Raw genomic sequence first — 21,287 nt, forward strand, 5'->3', positions numbered from 1 at the left:
GCTCAACTCAGCGACAACTTGGTCAAGAAAGAAATAAAGAAAGAAATTAAAGACTTTTAAAATTTTAATGAAAATGAAGGCACAACGTACCCAAACTTATGGGACACAATGAAAGCAGAGCTAAGAGGAAAACTCATAGCTCTGAGTACCTCCAAAAAGAAACAGGAGAGATCATACATCAGCAGCTTGACAGCACAGCTAAAAGGTCTAGAACAAAAAGAAGCAAATACACCCAAGGTGAGTAGATGACAGGAAATAATCAAACTCAGAGCTGAAATCAACCAAGTAGAAACAAAAAGAACTATAAAGGAATCAACAAAACAACGAGCTGGTTCTTTGAGAAAATCAACAAGATAGATAAGACCTTAGCCAGATTAAGCAGAGGGCACAGAGACAATATCCAAATTAACAAAATCAGAAATGAAAAGGGAGACATAACAACAGAGACTGAGGAAATTCCAAAGATCATCAGATCCTACTACAAAAGCCTATACTCAACAAAACTGGAAAATCTGGATAAAAATGTACAATTTTCTAGACAGATACCAGGTACCAAAGTTAAATCATGATTAGATTAACCATATAAACAGTCCCATAACCCCAAGAAAAATAGAAGCAATCATTGAAAGTCTCCCAACCAAAAAAGTCCAGGACCAAATGGGTTTAGTGTAGAAATCTATCATACCTTCAAAGAAGACCTAATACCAATACTCTTCAAACTGTTACACAAAATAGAAGCATAAGGAGCACTACCCAATTTGTTCTTTGAAGTCACAATTACACCTAAACCACACAAACACCCTACAAAGAAAGAGAACTTCAAACCAATTTCCCTTATGAATATCAACGCAAAAATATTCAATAAAATCATGCAAACTGAATCCAAGAACACATCAAAATGATAACCCATCATGATCAAGTAGACTTCATCCCAGGGATGCAGGAATGGTTCAATATAAGGAAATCCATCAATATAATCCACTCATAAACAAATTCAAGGAAAGAAACCACATAATCATTTCATTACATGATGAGAAAGCATTTGACAAAATTCAACACCCGTTCATGATAAAAGTCCTGGAAAGAACAGGAATTCAAGGCCCATACCCCAACATAGTAAAAGCCATATATGGCAAACCAGTAGCTAACATTAAACTAAATGAAAAAATTTGAAGCAATCCCACTAAAATCAGGAACTAGACAAGGCTGCCCATTCTCTCCCTACTTATTCAATATAGTACTTGAAGTTCTAGCTAGAGCAATCAGACAACAAAAAGAGGTCAAAGGGATACAAATTGGAAAGGAACAAATCAAAATATCACTATTTGCAGATGATATGATAGTATACTTAAGTGATCCCAAACATTCCACCAGAGAACTACTAAGCCTGGTTTAAAAAAAAAACTTGACCAAAGTGTCTGGATATAAAATTAACTCAAACAAATCAGTAGACTTCCTCTACTCAAAGGATAAACAGGCCGAAAATGAAATTAGGGAAATGACACCCTTTACAATAGTCACAAATAATATAAAATACATTGGTGTGATTCTAGCCAAGCAAGTGAAAGATCTGAATGACAAGAACTTCAAGTCGCTGAAGAAAGAAATCAAAGATCTCAGGAGATAGAAAGATCTCCCATGCTTATGGAATGGCAGGATTAATATAGTAAAACTGGCCTTCTTGCTGAAAGCAATCTACAGATTCGATGCAATCCCCATCAAAATTCCAACTCTATTCTTCATAGAATTAGAAAGAGCAATTCAGAAATTCATTTGGAATCACAAAACAAAACAAAACAAAACAAAACAAAAACCAGGATAGTGAAAACTATTCTCAACAAGAAAAGAACATCTAGGGGAATCACCATCCTTGACCTCAAGCTATATTACAGATCAATGGTGATAAAAAAAACTGTATGGTATTGGTACAGAGACAGGCAGGTAGATCAGTGGAATAGAATTGAAGACCCAGAAATGAACCCACACACCTATGATCACTAGATCTTTGACGAAGGAGGTAAAAGCATCCAGTGGAAAAAATGCAGCATTTTCAACAAATGGTGCTGGTTCAACTGGAGATCAGCATGTAAAAGAATGAAAATCGATTTATCATTTCCTTGTACAAAGCTCAAGTCCAAGTGGATCAAGGACCTCAACATAAAACCAAATACACTGAGACTAATAGAAGAGGAAATCAAGAAAAGCCTCAAACACTTGAGCACAGGGTGAAATTTCCTGATCAGAACACCAATGGCTTATGCTCTAAGCTCAAGAATTGACAAATGGGACTTCATAAAATTGCAAAATTTCTGTAAGGCAAAGGACACTGTCAATAAGACAAACTTCATCCAACTGATTGGGAAAATATCTTTACCAATCCTACATCTGATAGAGGGCTAATATCCAATATATACAAAGAACTCAAGAAGTTAGACTCCAGAGAATCAAATAATCCTATTTTTGAAGGGGGGGCTCAGAGATAAACAAAGAATTCTCAACTGGAGAATATTGAATGGCTGAGAAGTACCTAAAGAAATGTTTAACATCCTTAGTCATAAGGGAAATGCAAATCTCACACCGGTCAGAATGGCTAAGATCAAAAACTCAGGTTACAACAGATGTTGGTGAGGATGTGGAAAAATAGGAACACTCCTCCATTGTTGGTGGGAATGCAAGAATTGTTGTGGTTCCTCAGAAAAGTGGTACTACCCGAGGACCAAGCTATACCACTCCTGGGCATACACCCAATGCTCCAATATATAACAAGGACACATGCTCCACTGGGTTCATAGCAGCCTTGTTGACAATAGCCAGAAGCTGGAAAGAACCCAGATGCCCTTCAACAGAGGAATGAATACAGAAAATGTGGTACATCTACACAATGGAATATTACTCAGCTATTAAAAACAATGACTACATGAAATTTTTCTGCAAATGGATAGAACTAGAAAATATCATTGTGAATGAGGTAACCCAGTAACAAAAGAACACACATGGTATGCATTCTCTGATAAATGGATAATCCAAATCTTGGAAAACCTAAGGAAATATTCACAGATCATATGAAGCCCAAGAAGAAGGAAGACCAAAATGTGGATGCTTCATTCCTTCTTAGAAGGAAGAACAAAATACTCACAGGAAGAAATACAGGGACAAAGAGTGGGCTGAAGAAAAGGTCACCCAGAGACTGCCCCACCTGGGGATCCATCCCATATGCAGTCACCAAACTCAGTCACTATTGCTGATGCCAAGAAGTGCTGGTTGACAAGAGCCAGATATGAGTGTCTCCTGAGAGGCTCTGCCAGAGCCCTGCTGATACAGATGAGGATGGTTGCAGCTAACCATTGGGCTGAACAAGGGAACCCCGATGGAGGAGTTAGAGAAAAGGCTGAAGGAGCTGAAGGGGTTTGCAACACCGTAAGAGAACAATAATATCAACCACCCAGATCCCAGGGCACCCAGGGACTGAACCACCAACCAATGAGTACACATGGAGGGCCCATGTCTCCAGCCACATCTGTAGCAGAAAATGGCATTGTCCAGTATCAAAAGGAGGAAAAGCCTGTGAAGGCTGATTTTCCCAATGTAGGGGAATGCCAGGGTGTTCAGGCTGGAGTGGGTGGGTGGGAGTAGGAGCATCCTCATAGAAGCAGGGGGAGGGGGTATGAATTAGGAGGGAAAGGGGATAACGTTTGAAATATAAATAGATAAAATATCGAAGAAAAAAGAAATTCAATCAGAACAAAAATGAAAGATTGAAAAAGATCGAAGACTTATAAGTTAGTGTGGGGGAGGTCATCTAAGCTCTGTTTGAGGTAGATAATATCTGATGGCAACCTGAAGATTGGTTGATGGAGAAGAGACTGGCTTATGTGTGGAGTCCTACTAGCTACAAGACCTGTGCTTGACTTGCAGGGAGCAGAAGGGCATGAGCTGAGAGATAGGGGGAGGAGACTTCTGACTATGGACCCAATATCACTTGATGCTTACTGATGTGACATAGCAAGGGAAAGTGGGGGAAAGCATCTTGGGATTTAAGTCATCGCAATACTGCAGGGTTGTAACTACAGAAAGGTTCTGAAGCCCGAGGGAATGCTAAAAGTCACATACTGACAACTGAAGAATGCACGAGAAAACGGAGGTATTAGTCATTGATGCCCATAGCTAAGCCCTGAAATACACATGTTCGTGAGAACGGGTTCGTTTGGCCTATACTTCTGATAGGTTGAGATTAACACAAAACAAAAGAAAAAAACCATGTACTGTAAAAAAAAATTCCCGAGCTGAAAGGCAGACATATTGACCCCAATCTGGTCACACTCCAAGTGCCAAGTGGAATCAAATCTGTAGTCCTCCTGAGGACACATAGCTGAGAATGGCCTGTCTAGCGATTCACCCAACTCCATGAGCTCATTTTTTTCCCACATTTTCTGAGGGTAAATTTGAGTTGCTTTCTTGCCCATCCAGTAGCCAGTACCCTTTTCGGGTGGACAGCTCGTACACACACAGACACACACACACACACACACACACACACACACACACACACACAGAGAGAGAGAGAGAGAGAGAGAAACAGAGAGAGACAGAGACAGAGAGAGACAGAGGCAGAGACAGAGAGAGACAGAAAGAGACAGAGAGAGACAGAGAGAGAGACAGAGAGAGACAGAGAGAGAGACAGAGAGAGACAGAGAGGGACAGAGGCAGAGAGACAGAGACAGAGAGAGACAGAGAGACAGAGAGACAGAGAGGACATAGTATCTATAAAGAAGGATAGAAGGACCAAGAGTCAACAGCAACAGTAGAGTCCACAAGTGTAACTTTTATTTTTGTAAACCTTATTTTTAATGATGGTTCTTAAACGCTTTAACCTCCCTTAGCCCACCACCTTTCTTTCTGGAAAAGAAAAGATACAGGGGAAGTGGACCTGTTTAGGAAGGGTCTTTGGAGCAACTCCGGTCTCTGTTATTTGGAAATCTGCAGTTCAGTTCACAGGTCAGCAGCCGCAGCTCGATCCACTCACACACACACACTTCACAGATACAGCAGCAGTCCAGCTCGGCATAGACAGGATAGCAAATAGGAATCAGCAGCCGTGGCAGTGCCTAGCAGAGACAGCCAGGTCCCAGCCTCAACTCAAGTAAGGAGGAGGGACCCAGAGGGACAGGAACGCCAGGAGAAGTTCTCGGCTGTGTCTCTAAGTGAAACAAAGAAGACTTGAGACCAACAAGCATTGCACATGCGCCCTTCAAACATCACGTGTCCTCCACGCCGTGGCATGCATATATCTCAGCGGACATTGCTCTGCCAATCAGCCACGTCGGCAGAAGCAGCAAAAAACTGCAAAGCACCACCAGAAGTTAAATGCAGCTCAACCACACAGTGTAAGGTGGACCCATACATGCCTGTCACTAGCAAAGAGTTCTTCATCACGTGTCCTTTCACACGTTTGCTTTAGCAGAACATACGTTTATCTGTGTCTGCTTCAGTTAAGCATTTCTTCACATGTTTGCCCCAGCAAAACACCAACCGACCGACTTTCCAAAGAACACGTTAGTTTCCACTTCACACAAGACAGTGGGATAGCGTTTACAGAGTGGAGGATGCTTGCCTCTTAAAGGAAGTACTACTCCCAGGAAGAAAACTGTGTTTCAGGTATCGTCTGATGGTGGCTATAGAATTCTCACTAAAGAAAGAAATGTACTTCAGAAAAATAGATTCTGAGATTCAAGGAACAATGTGGACAGAAGCAACTAAAAATGGCCGAGCTGAGCTGAGCTGGAGAGATGGCTCAGTGGTTAAAGAGGACTCAGGTTTGATTCCGAGCACCCGCGTCTTGGCTAACAACCGTCTGTGATTCCATCTCCTCCGGGATCAGTAGTTAGTTCAGTAAAAGTCAAATAATGGCTCTGAGGGGGTTCTGTTGTATTAAATATTTTTAGATAAATCCCGACAGTGCGTTCCTGATACCTACAGCACTTACCCGTGTTGCATCCTGGGACTTCATGCAGCCTTGGCTCTAAATAAAAAACTCGGACTGTCACCGCAGGTAGTACTTGGGCTCAGATCCAGACTATTTAGTGTTATAAACTACAGTGTTTTCAATGTACACACAAAGTTTTCTGTTCTGATAGCAACAGATTAATGTTTAATTAATAGACTAATTACAGAAAAAGATCCCGTTAAGTATTAAGACCATGTTTGTTTAAAGTGTACTCCGTTGTAATATTTGGTTTGAAAATTGTCTCCTGGTTGCTGGCTTGAATTTCATAAAAGATTGTTAGATGAACTTTGACTTGTGATTATGACTGAATATCCTACAATTTCTGAAATGGCCCAAAACGTATTCTGGGCATTTCATAGTACAAACTTATGCAAAGAAGTGTTCTCAGCGTTGGCAATTATAAAATCAAGATATCGACCTACTCTTAAAAGTAGTGAAGATGCCCTACGTTCTGTGGAATCAGATGTTCAACCCAAGATTTAGTACTTCATGTGACAATAAATAGGTACCATAGTCATTAGTAAATTCATTTTCATCCCTAATAAAGGGCAGAATGATGTGTGTGCCATGTTTATCTATAAGGAAACAATGTGAATATTTCATCTGCCCCCAGTGGCTTCCTGTTATCCTTTGAATCATAATTTGTCACATTCCACTCCCCTACCTTCTTATGGTTCCCTGGTTTTTTCTCTCCCTGGAGCCTCCTCTCTCTCGGGACCTTGGCACTCGCTGTCTCTTTGCCTGGAAAACACAACCCTCACATTCCAGTCTGCTCTGCGTTTGTACAGTAGGAAGTGTCTGTTGAGGATCTGTTTCATCCTCTGTCCTTTCTGGAGCACGGAGAGACAGTGATGGATCAGAATAAACCAGAAAACGTAAAACTGCTCTAATGAGTCTTACTTTCTTGTGGCTGCCACCACTCAGTGAGGCCCTCTCTGCACGGATGGGATATTGCTGTCCATTCTGCTCTATCTCCTGCCATTCTGTCGCTTCCCACTGTTGTGCTATTCTGTGTCTGTCTTGTCTGTCCTCGTCTTCTGTTACCCCAAAGGCAGAGATGTCTCAGGTATCTGTTCAGGGGATATTTGACAAAACAGTAAGAGGAGTGAATGAGACCTGTGAAAGGTGCCCCAGAAGAGGAAGGGTGTGTGTGTGTGTGTGTGTGTGTGTGTGGTGTATGTGTGGTGTGTGTGGTGTGGTGTATGTGGTATATATGTGGTGTGTGTGTATGTGTTCGGGGGGATGTGAGTGTGTATGTGTGATATGTGTGGATATATGTACGGTGTGGTATGTGTGTGTGGTGTGGTGTGATGGGTGTGTGTCTATGTGTGGTGTGTGTGTGTGTAGTATGCCTATGTGTGTGTGGTGTGTGTGTGTGTGAGCATTGTGTGTGGTGTGTATGTGTACATGTGTGTGGTGTGGTATGTATGGTGTGTCTGTGTGTGTGGTGTGGTGTGTATGTGGTGTGATATGTGTGTAATGTGTGTGTGGTGGTGTGTGTGTGGTGTATGTGTATGTGGTGTGATGTGTGTGTGTGTGTGTGTTTGGTGTGGTACACATACACATAGTATGGTGTGTATGGCGTGTGTTGTGTATGTATGTTGTGTGTGGTGTGGTGTGCGGTGTGTGTGGTGTGTGTGGTGTGTGTGTGTGTGTGGTATATGTATGGTGTACATGTGTGTGCTGTGTGTGTGCGATACGTGTGATATACGTATGTGTAGTATGAGTGTGGTGTGTGTGATGTGTGTGTGGTGTATGTGTGGTGTACGTGTGTGCTGTGTGTATGTGTGATGTGGTGTGTGTGTATGTGTATGTGTGTGTGTGTCATTTAAAGGCAAGACAGCAGATGTGGCAGAAGGACAGAGGTTTCCATCAGGTCTGACAGGAACAAGATAAGGAGCTAAAGAGCAGAGCAAACATTCAACCCTGCAGTCTGTACAGGGAGCAGAAGCTGAGTCCATCTAAGATGCAAAGTCTCTGTGTCATGTTGAGATTTGGTTTATAGAGCAGCCTTATTTTGTCAGAAAACAAAAACCCTCTGGTTATAATTACTTGTTTTTAAATTTTATTGTTTATTTTACGCATATGAGTATTTTTCCTAACTGTATGTATGTGTACCATGCATGTACCCAGTGCCTGAGGAGGTCAAAAGGAAGTGTTCGATTCCCTGGTTTTACAGTTACAGAGTGTTCTACAAACATTCTGTATAAGCTCCAAGGTGGGTGCCGGGAAGAGGACCTGGGTCCTTGCAAGAGTGACAAGTGCTCTTAACTATGGAGCTATCACTCTGGTCCCTATAATTACTTACTTTTATAGCACAGTTTTAATGAACATAATATTTTAAAGACTGCATGGTCTGGCGGTGTGGCTCCATTAGTGCAGAGCTTGCTTAACATGAAGGCCTGAGTTTAATTCTCAGCACCACACAAACTACGCACTGCACACACCTGTAATCCCAGTACCCAGTACATAGTACCTTGTCTCAGAAAAGCTGCATAAGACCTACGGTTGTTAAGGACATTTCATGCTTTCCCTAAGCCTGACAACAGATGTTCGTCTATTAAAATACTCAACATTAAAATTTATTTACATACAAATTAAACGCGTGTTTCCCTATAGCTGATATCAATGTCCCTTCTAGTGAAGCACTCACACAGGTCTAGATGTAAGCTTTCGTCACACTCAAGACGCATTCTAAACTCTTGATTCTCAAAGACTCTTGCTTCGGGACACGTAGTCACTCGGGGTCACGTGGTTAGAAAACATGTAGCCAGTCCCGAATGTGGTGTTTGGCTCACAACCTATATTCTTCTATTTTTTTTAGGTGTATTTTATTCGTGTGTGTGTGTATGTGTGTGTGTGTGTGTGTGTGTGTGTGTACACACGTGTGTGTCACAGTACCCACTGGAGGCCAGAAGAAGGTGTCATACCCCTGGAACCGGAGTTATAAGAGGTTGTGAACTTCCTGATTTGGGAGCTGGGAACTGAACCCCAGGCCTCCGTAAGAACATCAAGCTCTCGTGTCCATCAAACCATCTCTCCACCCACAGCTGCTAACATTAACTCTCACTACCATGTTCTCCCTAAAGGATTCAGCCCTCCTCACCAAGCCTTGTCACCTAGTCTGTGGAAACACACTGCCTAGCTTCAAGTCACCATCTATGCTGCCTTTATGATGCTTCTTATCACATTTGAGACTCGGCCACGGATGGCAACCTCTGATCTGGACCCTGAACGTGGAATTCACGGTCAGAGGCAAAGTTAAGGTCACGGTTAGATGCTTTCACGGGAGTGAGAGGATTCCATTTTCCATCAGGCTCAGTAAGATATCAGCCGTCTCCTCTGGTATGGGAATCCCTGGAGGTGATGTGGGATGGTCTTCCTGGTGCTGTCCATGGTCAAGCTGTTGTTTGCTCACTCCACCTTCTCACTGCTTAGCAGCTCACAGCAGAAAGCCTTAAAGTGGTGGGTTTCCTTCCCTCTGCCTAGAGCATGAGCTCCACTGTCGATCTTTTTTTTTTCCTTGAAGAAGCCTTCGGCTCTCCAAAAAGCATCCTTAATTTTCACTGTCTAACCTAGAAGGGAGGCTGCCTCACTAGCAGACCCAAGCCTCTCACTGGCTGCGACTCGCCCCACCTTCTAGCCATTCTTTCTGCCATTTTGTAACGTTCAACCTTTGTTACCTTGTGACGCTCACAAGTTTTGTAGCTCTTTCCTCTACGCGCTGCTCCCTCTAGTGCTGACTTAAGAGACATTCACAATTTGTTTAGCTTTGGCAGGTTTGAAACTGGTAGAAAGTCTGTAAGAATTATTACATTTGCATACTGAAATTGCATTTGTTATTTATCCCATTGCTGTGGTCAAAATCATGGTAAGAAGCAACTGAGGAGAGAAAGGGTCCGTTGAGGCTCATGGTTTGAGGGTCCTGTCCGTGCCAACCAAGCTCTCCCACATCCTTACATTTGGGTGACACAGGAAACAGAAGGAAAGGGGTGCTCATACCAGTTCTCAATTTACTTGCTCCTTTCACCTCCTTTGTTCAGGACTCCAGACCATGAGACAATGCCGCATATTCAAGGTGTGTCCTCTCTCCTCAGTTGACCAGCTCGGCAGTGCCCTCACAGACTCATTCACGTGTGTGCCTCCCTGAGACCCTAGCCATTTCTTTTTTTGGAGCTGGGGACCGAACCCAACCCTAGCCATTTCTTTTTTTTTTTTTTTTTTTTTTGTTGTTGTTCTTTTTTTCAGAGCTGGGGATCGAACCCAGGGCCTTGCGCTTCCTAGGCAAGCGCTATACCACTGAGCTAAATCCCCAACCCCCTAGCCATTTCTTAACCCAATAAAATTCTCAAGCCAAATTAACCATTACAATAGAGTTTCACACACACAAACATCTCCCAATGAAAATCTTTCCCTCAATTTTTAATCGTTTGACCATTTCATACACATATAAAATGAATATGTGTGGGCCTCCATGCTGGAGGCTTTCCATGGAGATCTCTGGTCTACCTAGGTGGGCAGGTTCAGGTGAAGGGGACGAACTCGGGCAGGGAGGGGGAACGCTTTCACTTTTGTGGCCTTCACAGCTGATGCTGCTCCGTAGGAGACTGACTAGCCAGCAAAAGGTGCCGGGGAACTTCTAGCTGCAATTTTAGGAGAGCAGATCTCTTTCTCCAAGCAGTGGAATAATTCCTGCACACATCTCTAATCCTTCTGAATAGGATTCTTAAATACAGTTTCGGGATGGGTCAGGGTCTGACAGCAGGTATTTCCCATTGGTTTGACCTGAGAGCTTGGGAATTGTAGGTTGAAGTCATTATGCAGGTGAGGGCTGGCACAAGTTAGATCAAGGCCACGATTGGACAGTAAAAGAATAAGACGGGAACAAAGTTTTTGTAGGGAGGGAGAGAAGAAGAGGGAGAATCAAGGTGGAGACTGAGAAGGATGACCCAGATCTGGGTGGTCCTAAATTGCCAAGGTAGCCGGGATGGATTTCTGTAGACAGATTTACCTTATCTAGATGGATGGTTTATATCCTCATGAATCGGTTGTGTTTATTGTGTGGATGTATTGTGGATTGAGTATTTAACATATAAATCTAGTTGTTGGGTTACAGTTTGTTGAGTCTTGTTATTATGGGGTAGCTGGGACCAGAGTTCCTAGCTGGTCAGGGCTGATCAGGGTGACTTGTAAGGCGGGTGAAGAGACTGCTGGGGTCAGAAGATAGCTAGGCTAACGTGGCATGGTACCTCACTGAAGCCAGCTGCTGCTGAGATAAATTAAGATTAGTTCTCTATGGCCCTACAGTGCCAGAACTAACACTAGGGAGCGACGGCTAGGGTACGAGAGTACCAGGGGCCCAGCGTGCAGCAGTGACTTGTGAGAACTGGTCAAGCCTTTTTTTTAAATTATACCACAACAGGGAATACATTGTCTACATATTTGAGTGTGTGGTCCTGCTTCTACGTAACTGATCTGTCTTGAGCCTGTGTGACCTGTGGTCACATCCTCACCTGTGGAGGAGGGGCGTGGAGCATTGCCCTATGGGACTGATTTTCCTCAAACCTCTCTACAGGGGGTTATGGGAGCTGTAGCCATGTGATCTCCTGGGAGACTGGGAATGCTCCTGCTGTCCTTTAGGGTCTCCCAATGATTCGACCTATCTCGACCAGGAAACAGGGTACCTTTCACAGCCCACCGCCCCACAAATATTAGATGTTTTCAGCCCAAATACCCTCTCACAGCCCACCCCCTCTCCCAGTGGAACCCTTCTTAGACAGCGCCCTGCTACTGCCTAGGGTTCTTATTCAAACAGACATGTCCTTCCTGGAGCAAGGATATGTTACCAGTGCCCACACCACAGAGGAAAATGGCAACCTTCCCAGTACTCATGACAAAATGACCAAATTATCAAACATACAGCGTGGTTTTTATGGGTCTGCCCAAAGTTCCGGAAATGTCTGTGTCACGAATAACACTATTTCACCAGCTATCAAATGAAATCATGCGTTCTATTTCTTTTTAACATTCTTCAAAGCATTAGCCACACTGTTCAGAGACACAGAAAGAACCCAGTTGGCATCTCCTAATTTAGCAGTGACTGACGCATGGTGTGTCCTTCAGCTTTCTGGTTTTTCTCACTGTTATGGGTGGCACTTCCGAGTTCCTGGCAATCCCGTGGTTCCTGGCATTGGTGAGGGCTGCTTGCCAAGTGAGGTCTCCTGGGTGACAGCTCGCCTGAATTACTTCCTCAGTGGTCTGCTGTTGACTCCAGACTTGTCCTCACTGTTCACCTCAGTCTACACCCCCAAGTCCACGCAGCCCCAAACCAGAGTGAACCCCACTTGATTCTGATTCACTGGGAGGATCCTTTACATTTCAGGTCTGGAGCAGGACTCTTCACTACAACAATAGGAGTAGAAAGGGACCTGGCTGGATTTAGGCATAAGAAGTCATGTACTAGTCAAAGTAAGATACCTTCATCCTCTGAAAAATATATATCTGTAGGTGGTTTGTTCTTATCATTGGAGTCGCAGGGGGTTATTTTGTTTGGCTGCTTGTTTGCTTGTTTGACAAGTTCTCATTTTTATCCCTGGTTGACCTAGAACTCACTGTGTAGACTATGCAGGCCTGGAATGTGTAGAGATTCCCCCTGCCTCTGACTATTGAGTACTAGGGTTAAAGGCATGAGCCACATGCCCACCAAATCTTTTGGTTTTATAAAACAATCTACAAAATGTAATATTTGACAAGATCACTTTAGAAGGAAAAAATGCAGACATTCACCTGTATCCTAGAAGGCCTGTGAAAATCCCCGGAAGTAGATGCCTGGATGAAGGCTAGAATAGAAGACGTGTCAGATACATACTGTGCTGTCAAGAGTTTTACCATTAAAGTGCATTATGTAGGATATGAAAAAAAAATCCCCAGAAGTAGAGTGGTCTAGAATGTGTGTGGATGGGCACATGTTTTCAATAGTTGAGGAAATATGGGTCTAATTTAAACATCCCAATGAGTTATAGGGACTTAATATGACCATATTAGTTTCTATAGGGCAACTCAAGAAAGAGTTGATGCTGGGTCATAGAGGGCACAGGCCATCATGATAAAGAAGGCATGGGGGCAGGAGCATGAGCCAATTGGTCACATTGTACCCCAAGTCAGGAAGCAGAAAGAGATAGGTGAAGTGTGATGGTTTAGATATGCTTAGCCCGGGGAGTGCCACCATTAGGAGGTATGGCCTTGTTGAAGCAGGTGTGGCCTTCTTGGAGGAAGTGTGTCGCTGAGGGGTTGGGCTTTGAGACCCTCCTCCTAGCCATCAAAGGACAGTCTACTTCTGCCTTTTTTTTTTTTTTGAATGAATGAAGATGTAGGACTCTCAGTTCTGCCTGCACCATGCCTGCCTGGACGCTGCTGTGTTTCCTGTCTTGATGATAATGGACTGAACCTCTGAACCTGTAAGCCAGCCCCAACTCAATGTTGCCATTTACCAGAGTTGCCTTGGTCATGGTGCCTGTTCATCGCAGTGAAACCCTGACTAAGACTGAACGCTTGTGCTCTGTTGATCACTTTCTTCTGTTAATTCAGGCCAGGACTCCAGTCTGTGGGATGAGGCCGCTCACATTCAGGATGGGTCTCCATTCTTCAGTTAAAGCTTTCCAGAAACATGCTTACAGACCACTGAAGAGGTTTGTGGTCATGTTGATTCTAAAATCAATTAAACTAGCATGCTAATCAACAAGGGTGTTTATGAAAGACAACCAAAGGTGCACACTTCGATTTCTGAAAAGATTCTTTGGGGGCTGTTATTTTATAAACACTGTTTTGTTGAGACATGACACCTTTTCTCCTTTCCATGTTTTTCCTAATTTCTCAATCTCTCCTTGTATTTGTCCTAATAATATCTTTTTCTTAGGTTCTACAAAGCTAAAACAGACAGAGCTCATATTTCTTGGGTCAGGAAAGGTTTTAAAATAGCTAAGAGCACACAAGCATTAGATGGTTCTCATTCTTGATATACATGTGCATACACAGGGTTGTAGAAGAAAAATGAAAATCAAGATTTTAGTCTTCTATGCCCATGATGGAGGGGGTTGCTGGCTTCACTCTCTGCTCTCAGCATCTGTTTGAATGTGAGTTTGGCCTCTTACTGTTCTCTACCATACAGACGCATACCATTGATTCTCAACTTTCCCTCATTGCCTGTGGATGGCGTCAAGTGCAAGTCTAGCATGGACAGAAGCCATGGCATTTTGTGGATAACTGGTATCCTGTTTGAACACCATGACCTAAAGCAACTTGAGGGGGATTCTATGTTGCTTACAAGTTACGGTCTGTCACAAAGGGAAGTTGGGAAAGAAATTCAAGGCAGGAAGTTGAATGAGGGAACTGAGGCTGAGGTCATGGGGAACTGTGCTCATTGACTTGCTCTCCATTGCTGGTTGGGCTACTTTCTTAAACAACCACATCCACTTGCTAGGGGATGATACTGCCCACAGTGGAGCCCTCCCACATCAATGATTAAACAAGGTGCACCACAGACTTGCCTACAGGAAAATATGATGGAGACATCCTCTTAGCTGAGGTTCCCTCTTCCCAGATGCCCCTAATTGCATTGGACTGATTTAAAAAAATTATCACCACAATTATTTTAGATTTTGGAGCTACTGTTACCAGTGTAGCCTCTGTTGTGAAGAGGATAAAAAAACAACCTGATTTGCACGCCATGAGTGACCAGATTTGCATGTGACCAGTGCCTGTCCTTGCCTTTTGGGTTAGTGCTCTATAAAGAAGAATTAAATGGGATGATCCTGTGAGTTAAATAAAATAGACGTTAAAAAATAACACTGCAGTGAGACACAAAGAAGGATGCTATTCCCAAATGTTTGCACTTTAAGAATGTTTATTTCAATGACAATGGCCCTAGTAACTAATTCCAGAGAATTTTCCATTACCACCGCACCATCTCATATATCACAAGGTTTTAAACTGGGCACTTTGACCTACACTCACAGTCTCAGCACTTAGGAGGTGAAGGCAGGAAAATCCGAAGTTCATGGTCATCTTTGGCTACATAGTGACTTGGAGATCAGCCTAGGACACATGAAACTGTTTCTTAAAAAAAAGGAAAAAAGATAACATCTCAGAGGAGTTATAGTGTAGCATAACCCAAACACCTCTACTCAAATAAATAGTCCTAGCCGCTACCTGCTCCAATATTCTGGGGGTTCCAGAATGAAACACACACACACACACACACACACACACACACACACACACACACACACACACTCAATCCTTATATTTTAATATGCCTTAAATAGCTCAATGGTTGGGCTACTTCCTAACCTCCACGTGGCTGATGTACTTTCCAATAATCCCAGTTCATCACATACCAAAACCTATGTTGCATCTTGATGTCCTAGCCTCAGACCTGCAGCCCTCCTGTGCCACAATCCTGGGCTCATCCATGTTGGCTGTCTCTGTCCCGTACCTCCCAGGCGTGGCAGCTACTCCTTTTCCGTCTCAGGCATGGCAGCTCCTCCTTTTCCGGCATGGCGGCTTCCTAATACCTCTGGTCCCTTGCCCTGGAATCCTAAAAGGCCCGCCTCCATCACCCTGCCTGACCATTGGCTGCCGGCAACTTCATTTACCAATCAAAACCAACTAGGGGCAGGGACCCTCAGCATCTTCTGTGTGGATTCTTTTGGGGACCCAATTAACATAATACAAGCATTAGACGGAACCCACAACACAATGGTCCCATTTGTGAGAATAAAATAGTAAAATATGTTGAACATGTGACCTTAAACAGTTCCTCTTTTTCGGTGCACACGAGAAGGAATCTTTGCCCACGCTTCATTTAATTCTGTCCCTCAGAACGTAACCTGGGCTTTACAACACTGCTGCCAGTTTCCATTGGCTTCTAGTTCTTGAAAGTACTGGCCTTTTATGAGAAGGAAGGAGTGGTGATTTAGCACTGGGTTCCCTGATTATATAAAAGACCGTGAGACAGAGGCTGAACTCACGATACATCAGAGAGTGCAATCCAAGCTGAGGGCTGTATGGTCAGTTATACAAACCACACATACTCTCCGGACTGGTCCTTCCACCCACACCTATCACCCACATCTGTGTTTCAAGCTGCAGGAAGGAGACAGGAGCTGGGGCAGATCGGTCAAAGGGTGCATACCAGCTGTTCTTCAAAGAAACTTTCCAGAACTTACACATTTCCACTTCCACTCACTGGCGGTGCTGGATGTGGTAAAGCAGAAATAGAGACCACTAAGCCAAAAACCGGCAAACTCTGTAGGGATCTGATTTTATTTTTAATGGATCAGTCCCTGCATAAATTCATGGTTTAGTGGGCTGCAGGTAGGTGGCAGAAACTTCTGGTAAAATTAGGCTAATGGGTCAAGATCTAGAACAAAGGAATGATGACATGTCAAAAGGTATCTTGAAATCTCCAGGTGAGTGATGGGAAAAGTACCTTGGAAGGGACACAGCAATGGTCACCTCTCTTCCCTATAGAACCTGATTGGTGAGTTCCTCTCCCATGAGCTCTAGGACAAGATGCAAAGACTGTCACTTCTGACTCTGGGACAACATGGGTTTAGAGCCGGCATCTAACTCCTTGCAAGAAGCAAAGGACTTTATTAAAATGATACATTGAGGGTTGGAAAGTATAATATGAGACATGTTTTCTTCTCTCCCCTTTCCTGTATTTTTCTTTTATTTTTCTTGGCTTCTCTACCCATTCATTCTTCCATAGGAACTTTAGAATCACCATTTTTAATTGGATTTTTTATTTATTTATTTACATTTCGAATGTCATCCCCCATCCCTATTTCCCATCCATAACCTCCCTATCCCATCCTCCCTCCCACTTCTTCTATGAGGTTGTTCCCCCTCCCCAAACACCCCCCTTCTTGCCTCCATGCTCTGACATCCCCTACACTGAGGGGTCCAGCCTTGGCAGGACTAAGGGCTTCTCCTCCCACTGGTGCCCAACAAGGCCTACACATGCAGCTGGAACCATGGGTCTGTCCATGTGTACTCTTTGGGTGGTCGTTTAGTCCCTGGGAACTCTGGTTGGTTGGTATTGTTGTTCTTATGGGGTTGCAAATCCCTTCAGCTCCTTCAATCCTCTCTCCAACTCCTCTAATGGGGACCCTGTTCTCAGTTCAATAGTTGACTGCTAGCATCCACCTCTGTATTTGTCAGGCTCTGGCAGAGCCTCTCAGGAGACAGCTATCTCAGGCTCCTGTCAGCATGCTTCTTGGCATCAGCAGTATTGTCTGTGTTTGGTGGCTGTGTGTATATGTGCTGGATCCCCAGGTGGGGCAGTCTCTGAATGGCCATTCCTTCAGTCTCTGCTCCAAACTTTGTCTCCATATCTCCTCCTATGAATATTTTTGTTCTCCCTTCTAAGAAGGAGTGAAGCATCCACACTTTGGTGGCTAGAACCACCATTTTTTTTTTATTATTGAAAGGGGTTAGGGCTTTGAAACTGTATTTTTTTAACTTCTTAAGCTGCGTTGGCCACAAACCCTAGCTCAGGATGCACCCTGGCTGCTTGTCGGCAGGTAAGTGTGAGGTTGTGATCTTAAATAAGGAAATGAACAGTTACAATCCTACCAAAGCAGGAGCCTTCACCCATTTCATCTCCAAGCTTCTCTCACCTGTTGCGCCAGGAAGTATACGTGAACCCCAGAAGACCACCGAGGAACCATTTCCGATGTAACAGTGTTAGGGTCTCTTTATTACGAGCTTGGGCTTGGGTTCTCCTCCAACCGAACCCTGACCCAACAGGACAGGAAGGGAAGGCAGAGCAGCCCTGAACCCTCAGTGGGACAAGGTTTTATAGGAAATGGAAGTAAGTGAGGGAGCTCTGTCCTGGCAAGCATTTAACTGAATGTCTACTGTAAGCCGACAGGTGGGTGCTCCGAAGCAAGACCATATACAGTCGCCAACATCTAAAAGTACATCTGAAACAGTCGGTTAATCATTGATGAAGTGTTACCAGAAAGCAGCTAGGGAGTGACTCTGACCAGGGACAAGCCAAGGGGTCCTTCCTGGTACGCAGATACAGCTTGGGTTCTCCTGCAGGTAAAGTGCTTTTTGTTTCATTTTGTTTTATTTGTTTTGGGGGGTTTTTTGTTCGTTTGTTTGTTTTTTCTAGGATGGAGGTTGGTTCCAAGATGGAGTAGGTTTGGCCTCTCAACCCATAACACCATTCTATTTCAAACACCTCTGGAAGACGGTCTCCAACATTACAAGTATTTCACATATCTGAGCCTCATTTTTTTATATGCCCAAGAACAGATGTTAAATCATTCTGCGTATCAAGAAGTTTTAATACCGTTTATGGCAGAAGTCACTCACTTTCTACAGGAACAGCCATTGTTTCTTCTGCTCTTAAGATAGTTTTTTGATTTTCTTTTCAAAGTCATAAAATGTTTCAGGGCCTACAGTCACTGAAACCTACGAGAGTGTGACCAGTTGACTCTGAGCGAGACTTGGTTGTGTGCCTAGGGTATGTGTAGCATTTGATTGTATTCATTCCTTCTGAGCATTGTGGATGCATTGACTGGCACCCCCCAACTGCCATTGTGCACAGGACAGGGCCAAATGAAGGGGACAACCTTCCCATTCGAGTTGACCAATAATTTTAAATGTTGCTCAGGGTAACCAATTGCAGCCATCCAACTCAGGTGACCACTGAGTTCACCGCCAAAATGTTTATAAAAAGTGTGTGCTTTGTGAGCTCAGGGTCTCCTCTTGCCTGCATGCTGGGGGACCCCAACGTATGTTGGAACAATAAACCTCTTGCGGATTGCAGCCATTCCGGTCCGTGGCCTTATTGAGTGGGGGTCTTCTGACGGACTCTTACAGCAGCAAACATTGTCACCACTGAGCCATCACTCCAGCCCCTTGACTTTTAAATTTAACGAATCACTGTTCATACAATCTGCCTGGAAACAGACATACTTACTGAACATCCAAATATTATTTTAGCAATTTTGCTTTTGAATTAATTGGATTTCTGTCTGTTTCGTTGTGTGGAACTACAAACGCAACAACACTCCTTCCTTCGTTTGCACCTCAGTTATTCTGAAGTTTTGGGTTTTGGGGGTTTTGTTTGTTTGTTGCTTTTGTTTTTGTTTACATCCATGAGTTCAGGCTTCTGCAGAGCCAGTCTTGCCTTCTGTCCCTGTTGTCTCCCGTTTCCTGATGTTTCTTTTTTTTTTTTTCCGGAGCTGAGGACAGTATCCAGGGCCTTGCGCTTGCTAGGCAAGTGCTCTACCACTGAGCTAAATCCCCAACCCCTTCTGCTGTTTCTTGATTCTGCTGCAGACACTTATGTCGGCAGCCTATTCTACGTGCATGGTAGAAAAAACTTATACTTCGTAGTAAGGAAAGACCACAGTTTCTGATTTGAAAGCAATCAACTTATTACTCAATGGCTCAAGACTTTTCTTTGTCCATTATTTTTCACCCGCTTCCTTGAAATTTCTAAGAGCTTAGATGTGGTCCTATGATCATAAGAGGGGTCCTGCCTTAGGACAGGGCCGCTCATCACAGCCATGGTCTTCCGAAGACCACGGCTACTTCCGAGTCCAAGCTCATCCACTGACATTGATCACAAGGGCAGGCTTTCATTTTTTAATATTAGTTAAGTTATTTCTTTGTTTTACATCTCAACTGAGACTCCCCCTCTCTTCTCTCCTCCCAATCCATTCCTCTCACCCACCCACCCCCATCCACCCCTCCTCTCTTTCTCCTCAGAAAAGGAGAGGCCTCCTGTGGATATCAACTAGGCTTGACATTTCCAGTTGCAGTAAGACTAGGGGCAGCTTCTTCTGTTGAGGCAGCCCAGTTAGGGATCCAAAAAAAGACAACAGAGTCAGAGACAGCTCCTGCTCCAGTCGTTAGGAGTCCCAAAAGAAGACTGAGCTGCACAATTGTTACATCCGTGCAGAGCGCCTAGGTCTGTCCCATGCATGCCCTCGGGTTTGCTGTTTGGTCTCAATGAACCCCTATGTGTCCAGATTCTGTAGGTTTTCTTCTGGTGTCCTTGACCCCTCTGACTCCTTCAGTCCTTCCTCCCTATCTTACACAAGATTCTCCAAGCTCTGCCTTAGTGTTGGGCTGTGGGTCTCTGCATCTGTTTGCATCAGTTGCTGGGTGACAGTTATGTCAGGATCCTGTCATTTTTGTCTTTCTGGGTCTGGGCTACCTCATCCAGGATGGACTTCTCTAGTTCCATCCATGTGCCTGCAAATGTCATCATGTCCCTGTTTTTAATAGTCAAGTAGTACTCTGTTGTGTAAATGTACCGCATGTTTTTTATCCATTCTCCCCTCGAGGGACATCTAGGTTGTCCTAACCAGTTTCTGTCTGTTATGAATGAAGCTGCTATCCACATACTTGTTGATCACAACTTGCTTGTGAGCAAGTGTCACAAGGTCATCTTTTCTGAACCCAATTCACTCAAGGCTCTTGCATTTTTAACTCCTCCAAGTTTCCACTATTTGGAAGTCAAGTGTTCTATATGTGAGGAAAGGAAAGAAAAGAAAGAAAAGCCAGGGAGAGGAGACAGAATGGGACACTATTTCCACTGTCAGTGATAACATGATATCTTGGATTAGCTTGACATACAGAGTGAGCTCCAAGCCAACCTGAGCTCTAAAGACTCTATGTACATATATCTATTCTGCCTCCCCCACTGCGCCAACACACACACATACACACACACACACACACACACACACACACACACACACACACCTCCTCATACTGAAATTTCAGGGCAATGTTGGGGACTCTTGGAATGAACAGAGGGGTTGCACGGTTGGCTGAGGTGAGCTCTGAATAACTGAAAGGCTGTCATGAGTTGGTTCTTCTTTGTAGATTTCAACAAATACAGCTACAAAAATATATCCTCCTTCTCCCATTGCTATGCACAAAATCAGGCTTGCACTAAGTGACCAGAGGTCTTCCTGTCCCTAGGCACCAACGGTTGGTTCATAATGCATGTGGTTGTGTTTCTATTACCTTGCTTGTGTGGAGAAGTCATCCATGCTTTTACTACTGTGGGGATGTCTCCTTGCTGGAAAACAGATGTCAACGATAATTTGACTACAATGAAATGTTAAGAAGTCAAAACGGCCAGGGGAAAGTGTGGCCATACTCCTTGGGCTTAGAAAAATAGAACCGCACTGCACTGACACACCTAGAGAGCTGGCGTTAAAAGCTTCTTTTGGTTGTCTGTGCATAGGAA

Source organism: Rattus norvegicus, chromosome 4, assembly GCF_021556685.1.
Source record: "Rattus norvegicus strain SHRSP/BbbUtx chromosome 4, alternate assembly SHRSP_T2T, whole genome shotgun sequence".
NCBI lineage: Eukaryota > Metazoa > Chordata > Mammalia > Rodentia > Muridae > Rattus > Rattus norvegicus.